Source organism: Aythya ferina (genome assembly GCF_964211825.1).
Source record: "Aythya ferina genome assembly, chromosome: Z".
Taxonomy (NCBI): Eukaryota; Metazoa; Chordata; class Aves; order Anseriformes; family Anatidae; genus Aythya; species Aythya ferina.
The window spans coordinates 20,989,247-21,002,872 of record NC_140299.1 but is presented as its reverse complement, the minus strand read 5'-3'; the positions used below and the strand labels follow the sequence as shown (position 1 = coordinate 21,002,872).

Genomic DNA, 13,626 nt, shown 5'->3' with positions numbered 1-13,626 from the left:
GTAAATTATCATAGTTCTAGTCAACTTCAATGGATTTGATAATTTATACCATCTGAGGTTCTGCATCTGAAAACCATGTAATAAAAAGCAGATGCTGTTTTAACTAATCTGAAAAATAAGTGCCTAGTATTTGCCCGAGTCTAGCTATTTTAATACCTGCTACTTACTGCCAGCAGTCAACTGCATACTAGAGACTTCAAGTCCTTTGTCCTGTGTCTGACTAACTGGGATAGTGTCCTGTATTTTATCAAAAATGAAGGTTGAACAGAGACTGCAAAAGCCCTTGACAGCAACTTTGCTGAGAGACCTAAAAGCCAACACTCCTTTTGCAAAGCCCGTGAGTCTGTCTCTGCTAGAAGCTAGCCATATCTTTATACTGACCATGATCATTATTATACATGATATTTTAAAGCAGCTGCTTAGCTTTGTCACTTTAATATGTTTTTGTTCTGATTTCTATATTCTTCTTCAAGCCACGTGAACGTTGGTTGACATTTGGTAGCTATCTGACCTTGTATGTAATAGGAGATTGCATGGATTGCACATCAACTATCTATGTCAAGAATATGGTTAAGAATTTGTGAAATGTTTCGCAGGAAGCATGGTCTCTGACCTATTCCAGAATGTGATACTGTAAATAAAGTGTCTATCACAGCACGTTTGAAGAAAGTGTGTATTTTTTATTTACAATTCTTGGTTTAACAATTCACACAGAACAAATCATCATTTTTACATTACAGGAGTATGTTACACAATTTTGTCTGTAAGGACTATTTGTGCCATAAAGCATGAAGCTTTCCCCTGTTACTTTAAAATTTATTTGCAATTGCTCCCTTTCTATTAATAACAACAGGGCATAGATATAAACAGCACATTTTTATAAATTGCGTTCAGGCCTGGCTCAGGCATACTTCATGACTGCCACCCACTGGGGACACCTGTATTGAATGGCAGAAGTTTCTGTCTGTTCTCAGAAAACATCCACAATAGATCAGTGAGAAAAAGAATAAAATTTTATTCCAACTTGTTCCCCAGAAGTCACTGATCTGACTGTCTTTGAACCTTGCAAGGACGTTATATCCATCTGGACCTAAAAGTAACTTCTCCTGGTATGCATGAGTAGCAGCATTGATTAATAACAGAATAGTGGATTTTAGGAGATCAGCTTTTCTGTTCTTTTCCTGCTACTTGAAGGTTTATCTAACTCTAGGGCCAGTTGTTTCATGCTTCCTCTGCATCATCCCCTCTGTTTAATACTCCCATACATACTTCGAGAAATCTCTAGGTACCACTTAATCCCTAAACCCTCCAATTGTTGGGGGGGATAGGGGCAGGGGGAACAAGCTAGGGTTGGGCACTATTTTTCTTTCCTCTTCTGTGGTCAAATTTTCTTACAAATGCGTGAACAAGAATGAGTTACGACTAACCAGTCTAAAGAAACTAGATGTTTACAATCTCAAATTGTGAGTGAGATTTCAACAACATGTGCCAGGTCCTACTGCAGTCGTGGGGCTTGGTGAGGGGATTGTGGGTTGGTTGCTTTGGACAATAGCTGTGACTGAGCTGTTGACCCAGCAGAGCCAAAGGAGCCATGCCAGAAGAACACTCTTGCCTTTCACAAGCCTTATGGAGGTGCAAGCAGAAGCATGATACAAATCATGTGACAGAAGATAAATAAAACACCATCAAGGGTAGCTAAAATGTCCTTTTTAGGTTGGTGGCAAAGCTTAAACAAGAAGCTCCCCAGACTTCTCTTGTACTTCCTCCTCTCAGCCTCCCATTTTTTTTTACATTCACTGCTGCTTGACAACTGTGTGCCTCTCAGTCACTCCATCTTACTGCAGAGGGACAACATCCTCTGCCCATCCAAACAGTGGCTGCCTTCCACTCCTTCCAGTCCTCATTCCCCTGCCATCTTGCCATTACATGGGAATATATGTTCATAGAAAATTATATATACATATATATACATGTACCCATAATGTGTATATGTGTAACTATAGATAATTAAAGAAAATAATCAGCAGCACAGTAATTTTTACATTTAGGGTAAACAAATAACGTGTAAGTATACTAAATACTTTGTGCAGCCAGCATGTTTGAGTACAGCTTTACTCCCTTAGGAGAAATGACTATTTCTTCTACTTGTGCTTCAAAATAAGCTGCTTACTTTTTGCAGTGCTATCAGGGATAGAGAGTCTATGTTACATGTTGGACACAAATATGGCAACACTTGTGTTATTTGACATGCTGACAAATTAATTTGAATTTATTTGCAGCTAAGCAAAGTGCCATATCCAAAACCTGATTTTAATTATGGATATTCAGTTTGGTATTTGCTAGAACAAATAGGCAGCATTTTATGGCAGAAGTGAGTTTGCATGATAAAATATAAAGTAAGATTCGGTACCTGCAACAACTCGGATCTGGCCAAAGGATGCCCCACCCATTGAGATATCAGTTAGCTCCAGAACCCAGACAGCAAGAATAAACAAGAGAACAGGAAGGATAAACAAAAAATAAAAATAACATGTTCCTACATTTACTGGACAACTTTCCATGTAATCATCAGGAGGACTGAAAGAGCTTTTGAATCCAGCTGCACATGCAAAAATTAAAACAATGCCGTTCTACATTTTAAGCATATGAAGTATATCTGGATTAAGAGGACTGACAATTAATGTCCTCTACTGTGAATTATCATGTGTTACAATACTTGTTCTCCTTTGGTTCAAGTCACGCCAGCAGGGGATATTCGTAGCCCTGAAACAGCATAGGCATAGTTTCCTCTGAGTGACAGCTAGGCAAAGTGGAGCGGTGATGCAGCTCTCACCTTGGCAGCTGGGGAGAAAAGTGCTTGTGCTCTGGGAGATGTTGAGATGCAGAGAAGGGGGTCAGCATGAGCTCCTCCCATGAACCTGGTTTTGCAGCCGGTCCCTCCTTTTTTAACAATGTGTGAACCAGGTTGTAGGCAATTGCTTCTTGTTCTGCTATTCCCATCAACAGCCTTTTCAAAAGCAAAAACATTTTACTAAGCTGAATGAGGAGGATTTTCCTTTCAGCTGTGAGTGATTTTATTCTCATTCAAGTCAGTAGTAGAAACAAGGGATCATCATCATCATCATTAAAAAAAAAAAAAATAATGCTTGGAAAGGATCACAGAACAAGGGCAAGGTGCCAGTAACTCTGTTTAGTTAAACGCAGCCCAGAAAGGGAACAGATCCCTGGCACATCTTCCCCTTTTCCGATCAGATCTTTCATGTCATCTGATTTACTAGATTTTATTACTCCTCCTTCCACATGACATCCTTATCTGCTCAGTCTCCCTTCTGCAGTTCCAGAGCCTTATTCCTACCCTCTTCTATTGCTTCGGTTTCATGTCAGTGCTGGTTTATGCTGCCTTAAGGAAATAAATAAATAAATCAGAGGAATAACAACCCAAACAAAACCACAACCTTTGCTTTCCTTCTGATCCTGTTCTTCCCTGTTCCAGCATACTCTGTTTAATCTCTGACCAGCCTACAAAGCTTGTTTGACAAAAGTCAGGCGTGCTCACCACTGCCTGTGGAGCAGCTACACCTAGAGACTGGAGTGACACCAATTGCCTCGGTGACATCAGCTGCCGAAGGAAGGTGATAGAGCTGCACGGGATTATCACCTCACCTCTTCTAGTCTGAGCAACCCCTCACACCAGCTCCAGATGCCCCCAGTGTTTTGGTGAAAGGTTTCATACTGAAATTTGCTCGTTCCTCCCCTCCCAGTGCTGCTTTATAAAGCTGCCTACATCCTGCCAGCCTGACCAGCACGTGAATGTCAGGCAGCAACGGCTGCATCCTGATAAGAGCAGAGGGAAGAATGCAAACCCACTTACACAAGACCGTAGCAGCTGTAGTATCTCTGCCAGGCCAAGTGCTGTGTATCCGGTGGAACAGGCAAACCACTGTCTTCTTCACCCTCAGGTCCTGCTGCTATCAGCAGTGTAAAATGTATGACCCGACATGTTGCCACTGCAGTTAAGGACAGGGCTGATACAAAAGCTACCTTGTGATAAGAAGCTAAAATTCACTGAGAATTTGATGATATAGAAAAGCAGTTTTCTGAGTGAAAAAGATTTGCCTCACAGAAGGATTTTGTGCTTGTTTAGTTATGCACAGGATGCAGTGTGCTGTAGGTGTGTATGTGCCTATCCAGAGTCAGACACAGCACAGGAAAATGCACACAACCCCCTGGTAAGGGAAATGCATCCATCAGATAGTGGCAGCTTCAGTACAGTAGCACAGACCTTCATATGCAATGAGAACACTCACAGCTTCCTTTTACATGGGTGTGATGCACTCATCACTCATAAAAGTTCAAACCTTGTGGAAATCCTGCTTAAGCAGGAGAGCTTTTTGCTCCCACTCGCCTTGTGGGAGTGAACTCCAACTACTAAAATCTTTCTTTTCTACAGAACACATTTCCTTGACAAGCTTTCTATTGTTGTCCCTTTGGTTTTACCATGCATTTTCTCCTTCTTGTATTACAAACATGCAAATAGGAGGTTAATTTATTTCCTTTGCTTGTGCTTTTTGTACTGTACTCAACTTTCTGTTTTATCTCAGATCAATGTCCCACTAAATATGGATTTTTTCTCTCTCCCGTGCAAACAATGGAAACTTATAATTTCCAGACCCTCTGTATTTCTATTACTTTTTTTTTTTTTCATTTTAAGTGAGGACACACACTCAGAATAAAAACATGAAAACATACCCCACCGTATCTGACTCACACCTGCGGCTAGCTCTTACCTAGATACATGGCTTTTTTATTAAGAATTATCTGACTTCAAGGAGGCCCAATTAAATGCCATAGATGGAGAAATCAAGCTGAATTGACATTTGCATTGATTTTTCTATCAAAATTAAAGTATATTTGCAATTATTAAAATAAATTGTGTGAAACTAACAGAATAAATAAATATGTTGAGGACATTAACATCATTTTAATTGTTAGATGTTTTCTATTAAAGGCATTTCTGTCATGTCATAATATAAGAGCTGACTGATGTTGATAGCTGCTCTTTTCCCTTACAGTAAAACAAATTTGTGTGCACATATAAATTAGTGCAGTTGTACTCTTCCTTGCTAACATTTAGCAATGCATATATGTACATCTGAATCAGTATAATAACTGAATGCATTTTGAAGAGGTAACAGTATTTCATTTGAATTTAAATGTCTTGTTTTGAATAAGCAGTTATGTTATGGAGCTAAATCAGTCGGCTTAACAACAAAGGGCAGTATGCTGATGAATTATGTATGTTATCTGCATTTTCTGCCTGCTGATAATTGACAGGTATCATGGCACCTTCTACAAACTTCCTGTAATTATATGCCACATATCAAACACCAACTTACGTGTAATGGTCCTCCCTCCCCCCCCCAATGCATACACACAAAATATTTTTATGTTTTATTTAGAGCTTACAGCATTTTTAAATGTTCTTTTTCTCTCTCAGGTTTTCAGGCTGCATTGCCACGCAGCTCATTCAACAATTTTAAATTAATAAGATTTCTTCAGTATTAGCTTGTCAGAGTCACTCATTCAAGCTTTTGTTCTGTCCTTTTTTTTTTTTTCATAGTAAGGATAAACCAATATTAAAGAAAGTTTACCTTGTAATTGTTCAGGAGAAATTACCTGCAGTTCGGATATGTGTAGTAAAACATGATCTCAGTCTTTGATAGTCCCTGCCCTTAATGACAAATAAATTTTAGTCATTATATTGCAGTTTCAGGTAGTAACAGGTTAAAAAAAAACTAGTGTCTTAACAGAACTGATTATATAGCTAGCTCATCTTGGTAATATGCATTTAGTTCAGGCTAACTCCACCATAACAAGTATACATTAATTGGATAGCTGTGGAACCAGACTCATTAGATGCAAAGCTTACTGATTCAATTTAACCACTGCTGGTATCTTAGCACATGATTCAATATTACTTTTCTTATAATTCAGTGTTCTGCTCCTTGAAAGAAAATTAATTTTGCTGAGAATTATTTTAATAAACCTGTGATAATAAATCTATAATTAAACAGGAGCCTTTTAGTTACCTTGAAGGGCTTCTTACTTATATTGCCTTAAACACTCCAATTTATATTTTCATATAATAACCTATATTCAGTAAAGGGTACGGCTGGTATGGGTAAAACAGCAGCACTAGTGTATGCTGTATAGGAGTTCCTCACTCTCTTATCATTGCACCCTTTACAGTATTCACTACCAGAGAAGGTACAAGAAAACAAAATTACAGAAAGTAATTATGTGTAAACAAAATTAGGTAAGTATCTCTTTTGTTCCCACTAATTCAGACTTCATGAGTCAACTTCTTTAGAAACCAAAGCTTATATTCTTGTCCTTATCTCTGACTAAACTGTTTTTGAAGCTGTTAATGAAAAAAGTGACCCAATATTCTGTTTCTCACTGAATTAGAATATGCTATTAAACATATTTAAAAAGAATCCTTCATTTAAAATAAATAAATAGATAGATAGATAGATAGATAGATAGATAGATAGATAAATAAAATTCAAAATATGATACCTTAGGACTGTGGTAGAATGTGACAGCCTATGGTAATGGCAACAGAGATGTAAGCTACCATCACCAGTCGTAACATCCTCCAGGACTGGGAAAAAAACAACAGTAATCTTGCAGTAGGATGTGGTCTGGGGCATTTATCTGGATGTAGGACCTGATAGGCTTGAGAGCTCCAAAAACCTAGGCATAGATAGATAAGACAAAAAGCAGATTTTTAGCAGTTATTGGCTAATGCTTATGCAAACAATTATCAATGGCCATATGTAAATCCAATTTTCAAAGACTTAGCACCCAGTTCAAGTAAACCCAAAATTCAGAGGGACACATGGAGGCATTCTGCTACCAGGCCGACTGCTGACTTGTCAATTTTCAGCCTAGTGTTTAGTCCCTACAGATGACTGCAAAAATATTACTTGAACTTTTCTTAAAGGCACCTCTAGGCAGAAAGATGTGAAGAACTGCAAACATGATTTTAATAGAAATGATCGTGTTCTCTCTCTGATTTGTATTTTACGTTGCCACAAATGCACACAACACTTTTGGAGCAGGTTTTGTTTTCTAGCTGCTGCTTTTCAAGCTTAGCCTGAAGCGGCACAGATGTCTTCCAGAAGGCCATCAGTTTCGGCAGGAGATCTCCACTTCACCCCAGGTGTATCTGAGGAGCTTAGGAAAGTGAAGAGGCCAAAGTGCCTGGAGAACACGAGACTTGCAGATGCAGTGTCCCAAGGATACAGAGGAACTGCTCTTAGAGAGGAGGGGCAAACGAAGGACATTTCCAGAGGTAGGCTTATTCAGCCCACTAAAATGAAGGTTAGGTGCAGATTGGATTACTTCTGATAAAAACAAACCTTGAATACCTTCCACTCTGTGCCCTTCTAAAGAATAAGCAAACTAGCATTCAAAACAAAACAGACTGTGATTCCTTTTCATCTTGTAATGGTCTCTTCACCTGTCAATCTGCTTAACATAGTCTAATTTGTTTAGGGCTAAATAATGCACCACTTTCTTCACAGGAGTGGTACACATTTAGGTAAGTAATCTTATGAAATTAACAGGACTACTCCTTTAATTAAGGGGTTCAGGACGGGACCTTGGCAAAGACCTTTTCTCGTCTGTGAACTTTCACATCAAAAGTGCTTACATAAGGGTTCATTATTATATTAAAGCAGCATTATCTGATTTTTTTTTTTTTTAATGGGGGTGGGCTGTGTTACCTCCTTTGGGGGCTCTCACAGGCTCCAGCTCCATCTTTACATTATAATGTGGTCAGAAAAGAGTCTTTTACATATGCTTCTGCCACAGAATAGATGTATTGAATCATGGGCATGGATGGGTGCACTTCCAAGCATGTAATGGAGGAAGATACACAGAGCCCGTAGGAAACTGGTAGAAATATTTGCGAGCGCAGCCCACTGGTCCCAGAGGGTGACCCTGGGAAGGAGAGCATCGTGGAGCAGGGATGGGCCAAGGGTCTTCTGCTGGGCTGGGCAGAACTGGTGACACCCATGTGGGCATCCCTGCTCTAGGTCGCACTTCTACTTGCGACCACGGGTCATCAGCTACAGGGTTGTGCAGATCCAGGCTGGTTGGTCAGTCCCTCAGAAAAGGGGCCGTATTGCCAGACTGCAAATGCCACATCTAAACTGAGATTTCCCATGCAAGTAAGCGGCAGCCAGAGAGAGTGCCCATCTGCTGCTGATGCAGCGGAGCGCTCCCAGTGATTCCTGTCAGCTGCTCCTGACAGGACCTACACCTATACCATTTTGTGGGTAGGCCTTCAAAGGGCAAGTTGAAAACACACTGGCCTATACTTGCCCCTAAAGAATAAGCACATCATTTCTGCTTATTTTGGCACTGGAGTCTACCAACAAAAAGTCTCACTGTGGCAAAACAGGCTGTCATGCTGATAGCAGCCTGACTTGATTAATATAGTTGCAAAGCTTGTTTTGCAATTCAAACCTTGTCAAGCCAAATCCGAAATGATTTTCCTGGATAAATTCAATTACAATGTAAATACCAAATCAGAATGTATTTTCGCTAACTACCAAGCCATTCTGTAAAAAGAAAAAAAATAATAATTAAAAAAAAAAAAAAAAGCCAAAGAGCCTTGAAGAGGCTAGTTGCCTCTCTTGCCCAGCCAGCCCTGCAGTGGTGGCACAGGAGGCCGGAGCTGCTCTGGCACACCAACGCCATGCCCTGCTCAGCCCCAGCACTGCTCCCACAGGAGGAAGGGTTCACGACAAGCTGGGGTGTCATGGAAGTGGACACCTCCGCTGCCCCCCATCTTTTTAAGTCCTCTCTTGCTGGGTATGCACCCTTCAGATCAACTGAGGCACCATCAGTCTTTGCTCCTCACAGCTATGAAGGCAGTGATATTTCAAATCGTGAGTCACTTGCTGTAGGCTTCCATTTCATTTTAAAAATAAAGAAAACAAATAAATACTTCTTATCTTTGAAAAATACCAACGGGCAAGTGGTGGACATTTTCTCTGCCTGTAAAGCTGGCAGACCTATTGTCAGCATTACTAATTCTGAGAAGTTTGAAGATAAAATGCCAAATTCTTTGTAGCCGTTTTTCTGATTAGCTGGCAACCTCCGTGCCTGCAGTAGCTTTGGGCTCGTGGGGTCTGATTTTCAAGCGAGTGGCAGCTTGAAGGGTTCAAATAGCTCATAACAGCACCCTCAGCCTTGGGTTGTTGTTTTTCCCACTTAAAATAATGTGGTGCTGGGCCAGGGTGAGGGTTTCACCAGTGGCAGCTGCCATGAGCAGTCCTGTGGAAACAACCAGGCCGTGCACGGGAGCAGGCACATGTTCTGCACAGCAGGTGGAAACGTTTCAGAAGAAAGCTTTTTTCCACTTAAGGATAACAGTTGTTTGAAAATTAATGTTTCAAAGGAAGGAGCAGTTTTGACAACAGCACAGAAATGTGTAGGGCGTCTCTGGGACAGGGTGGGTTCAGGGCTGCTGGCTGCAGCAGGATCGTGTCTTCTCCTTTCTCTTGTTAATGGAAAGAGCAATTCCCCACTTTCTCTTTAAAACTGTTAGATGTTCCTTATTTCCTGAAAGGAATTATCTGGTGCCAATATAGAAATAAAAGGCATTTTGAAATTTTTCACAGACAGAAAAGTTGTTTTCCATCCAGACTCAACACGACAAAACTATTGGCAGGCCACTGACAAGGCTGGGGATTTCTGGACTTCTCCAGTCCGGATACCAGTTCTCCATTGCATGTTTAGTGCTGCATTTCGTCGTAACAAAACAAAGAGCAAAAGAAATGTTTCCACCCACACCAATAGTCCCTGTGTTGATGATGCTTAGACTAGGAATTTATGTATCATTATATTTCAAAGATGCACTTTAAGTATTTACATGTTACAACTTCCTGAGTAATACAGACTGTACTTGTCTAGAGCTGTTTCTGCAGTACATTTTTTCAACACCCAATTACAACATACTTGCCTCAAGATAATTTGTGGAAAATTTCATGAGAACTGCATTAGCCCTGATTTCTACAAGATGTTATCGGAATCAAAACAAGAATTCATTAAATAAATATACAATATCTCTATGCCAATACTGTGTACTACTTCTGCTTCGACACCATGCACAAGTTACTATTTCTATTTCATCAGTATCTGTCATATTAATAAAACAATAGTCTTAAGACCCAGTAAATATGTAGAATTGTGGAAAATGATGTTAAAATACCTGTGGAAAATGACAGGAAAACATCTCAAAATTGGTTTACATAAAAGAATGGAGAATAACATTTAACAAAAACCAGGAGATTATTAAAAGCATCAAATCAATTACCCTATTTTCTTACTTTTGGTATCATGGATTAGTGTCACAATTCTCTGATGACATGAGGTAGGAACATGCTGTGCTTCATTGAAATGTTTCAGGGTTATTGCTATTGTTAATGTCAGAAAGTGTGAAAGAAGGAAGATGAGAAACTTAACAATTGTAATGATTTTAAAAAAAATGCTGTTGTTGTGGAAAGAATAACAAAGTGTTCGTCGGTGAGAGCCTGCCAGTTAAACCAGTCTGCTTCTGCTATTCATGCCGGACAGAGGCAAGATAGAGCAGTGTGTTCAGAAAAAGCAGCAAGGCAAGTTTAACCTTATTTTACCTCCTCTGGGGGACTTGGGAAACCCAAAGCACAGCATCAGTGTTTAAGGATTATGTTCAGTTTTAGCTGAAGGAAGAGGATCACACCCAAGCACCAGCCAAGAGCTTTGCTTGCAAGGCTTTGGATGCCACCACCCATCCCACCCTGCTCCTCTCCAGCTCTCTGCCAAGCACATCCAGCCCCTCAGCACCACCACAGCTCCTGGCACACCGAGTGCTGTGCCGCTGGCCAGAGCACTGCCCGAAAGCACAGGGACCTGCAGAGAGGTTCCCGGAGCCATGCTGGTGCCCAAGCATTAGAGAAATGAAGAGGCAAGTCTTCAATGTATATTGCAGCCACCCTATGGATTTGATATAGCGATGTGCAGAAAAGGTTAATTTCAGCCTTACATTCAAACAATGTTAAAAGCCCAGATAAAGAAAGAGGGAGGGAATAGGAGAGAAGGGGAGACAAGGGGAAACAAGGGGAGAAAAGGAGAGACAAAGGAAAAAAGGGGGAGAAAAGGGGAGGGAGAGAAAGGGATAGTACAGGCTATCCTTGCCTATGGCAGGGGGGTAGGGACTAGATGATCTTTAAGGTCCTTTCCAACCCAAGCCATGTTGTGATTCTATGAACAAAGAAAAAGAGAAATTGAGAGAAAGAGAGAGAGAGAGAGAGAGAAAGGGAGAGAAAGCGATAAGGGGAGCAAAAGAGAGGAGGTTGCACACACACACTAGGTCAAGCAAGGGTTTAGAGTATTTTGAGTAATGCAAAGGAACAATAACCAAACCTGTAACTGCAGTGACTGAAGTTGTAACAGGCACTGCTATGCAGCAGTGCCAGCTGGCAGCAGCTGAGCAGGTGAGAAGGTGCCTGTCTGCTGTGCAAACCCTGCTTGTTTTATTTTCCCTCCAGTTTCCCCCCTTCACCCTCCTTTCACTAAAAGCTGTTACGCCATGTCATAAATGTAGAGCATATGTAGGACAGGGTAGGAGCTGGCATTTTGGTATTTATTCATGTGTTCTGTGACATCCAAATCCTATTTTGACCCACAGGTTATGACAAAACTCTATAGTGAATCAGTGGGCTGGAGATTGGCTGGGGTAGGTAGTGCAGGCTGCAGCTGGTGCCGCAGATGAACCTTCTCACCCTTGCTTTGGTATGAAACGGTCTGCAGAATGGCTACAAGATAAACATCTTTTCATTTTCATCTGATTTTAAACAATAAATTGAACTTCTTTCTGGTTTTGGCTGGAGATTTTTAGAAGACAGAACACTCATCACAGAAAAAAAAAAAAAAATATATATATATATATATATACACACACATATATATATACATATAAAACTGAAGTTCTGTATTTATCCTGTAAAGATGAGAAAAGTGTTTCTTTACAATTAAATACACACACACACACCAAAAACAAGCAAACAAGTTAAGTCATCCCAGAATTTAAATTTTTGCAAATTTCACTACTTTCTACTTTGCCTGCACTGCAGGCACTGATGCTACAGAGCAGTAGTAGCACCCATTTAGCATCAGGTATAATTGTCTTAAGTGGTGTAAGCACCATCTTCTAGCAATGCTGCAAATTAGTTAGAAAAGCTAATATACTGTTTTAAGAGACAAAAAAATGGTTTGTTTATCCATTATATGGTTTGGTTGACCCTACCTGAAGTTTTGTGTTCAGCTCTGGGGCCCCCAGCACAAGAAGGACACAAAGCTCTTGGAGCAAGTCCCGAAAGGGGCCATGAGGATGATCAGAGGGCCGGAGCACCTCTACTGCTAAGACAGGCTGAGAGAGCTGGGGCTGTTCAGCCTGGAGAAAAGAAGGATCCAGGGTGACCTTACAGGGGCCTACACAAAAGCTGGGGAGGGACTCTTGGTCAGGGGGTGGAGTCATGGGACTAAGGGGAATGGCTTTAACCTAAAATAAAGGAGATTTAGATTAGATGTAAGGAAGAAATTCTGTACTCAAGGGGTGGTGAGGGACTGACACAGGCTGTCCAGAGAAGCTGTAGATGCCCTACCCCTGGAGGTGCTCAAGGCCAGGCTGGATGGGGCTTTGGGCAACCTGGTCTGGTGGGAGGTGTCCCTGCCCATGGCAGGGAGTTGGAAGCAGATGGTGTTTAAGGTCACTTCCAACCCAAGCATTCTGTGATCTGTGCATCACTGAAATCTGAGACTCAGCCTAAATATTACTTTAATAAAAACATTGTTTAAATACAGGCTCTCTAGCCTGAATCATAACATACAAGAATTCACTTCTAGTGTATCACTTTAGCTACATTTCAACAGCAAGATCTGGTCTAAATCACAAAATAATTTCCATTTCTGAGCAATCAGTTTCATGATGCATGGAAAAAATTCTTCAATCTCTTTTTAAGAGAGAGAGAGAAAGAGACAGAGACAGAGAAAGTTATTGATTTGGCTGCCCTGAGAGAAGACCCACAATATAATAGATACAGTTAGTCTACTAAGGTTCATCTTTTGGCTTTTTTTGCTCCTCAGTGGAGCAAAAGAGCTTGTTCATAATGAAACTGGAATTTTATAAATAAAATAAAATAAAATAAAATAAAATAAAATAAAATAAAATAAAATAAAATAAAATAAAATAAAATAAAATAAAATAAAATAAAATAAAATAAAATAAAATAAAATAAAATAAAATAATGCACAAATTGATTATACATTAAGCTAATGTTGAATTGATGCACAAGCTATTGTTGCAAGGACTGTTAGCATACTTTGAATGACCCATCATTAAAAAAGTTTTGTATTTCACAATCAGAGAACCACAGAATGCTTTGGGTGGGAAGGGACCTTGAAGACCACCCCGTTCCACCTCCCTGCCATACGCAGGGACACCTCCCACCAGACCAGGTTGCCCAAAGCCCCATCCAGCCTGGCCTTGAGCACTTCCAGAAATGGGGCATC

The 13,626-nt window shown here is 40.4% G+C and overlaps 1 long non-coding RNA gene across 2 annotated transcripts; it reads right to left on the bottom strand.

Annotated features, from left to right (window-relative positions):
* Nucleotides 1-665: 665 nt before the first annotated feature.
* On the bottom strand, nt 666-12,513 carry LOC311427099. 2 transcript variants are annotated; one of them, XR_014687206.1, is made up of 4 exons: nt 12,362-12,513; nt 6,580-6,756; nt 5,652-5,731; nt 666-3,400 (listed from the first exon to the last, which is right to left on the bottom strand). It is a non-coding gene; the product is annotated as an uncharacterized lncRNA (long non-coding RNA). The 2 variants fall into 2 exon arrangements; XR_014687207.1 differs by having other exon boundaries at nt 666-3,007.
* Nucleotides 12,514-13,626: the final 1,113 nt, after the last annotated feature.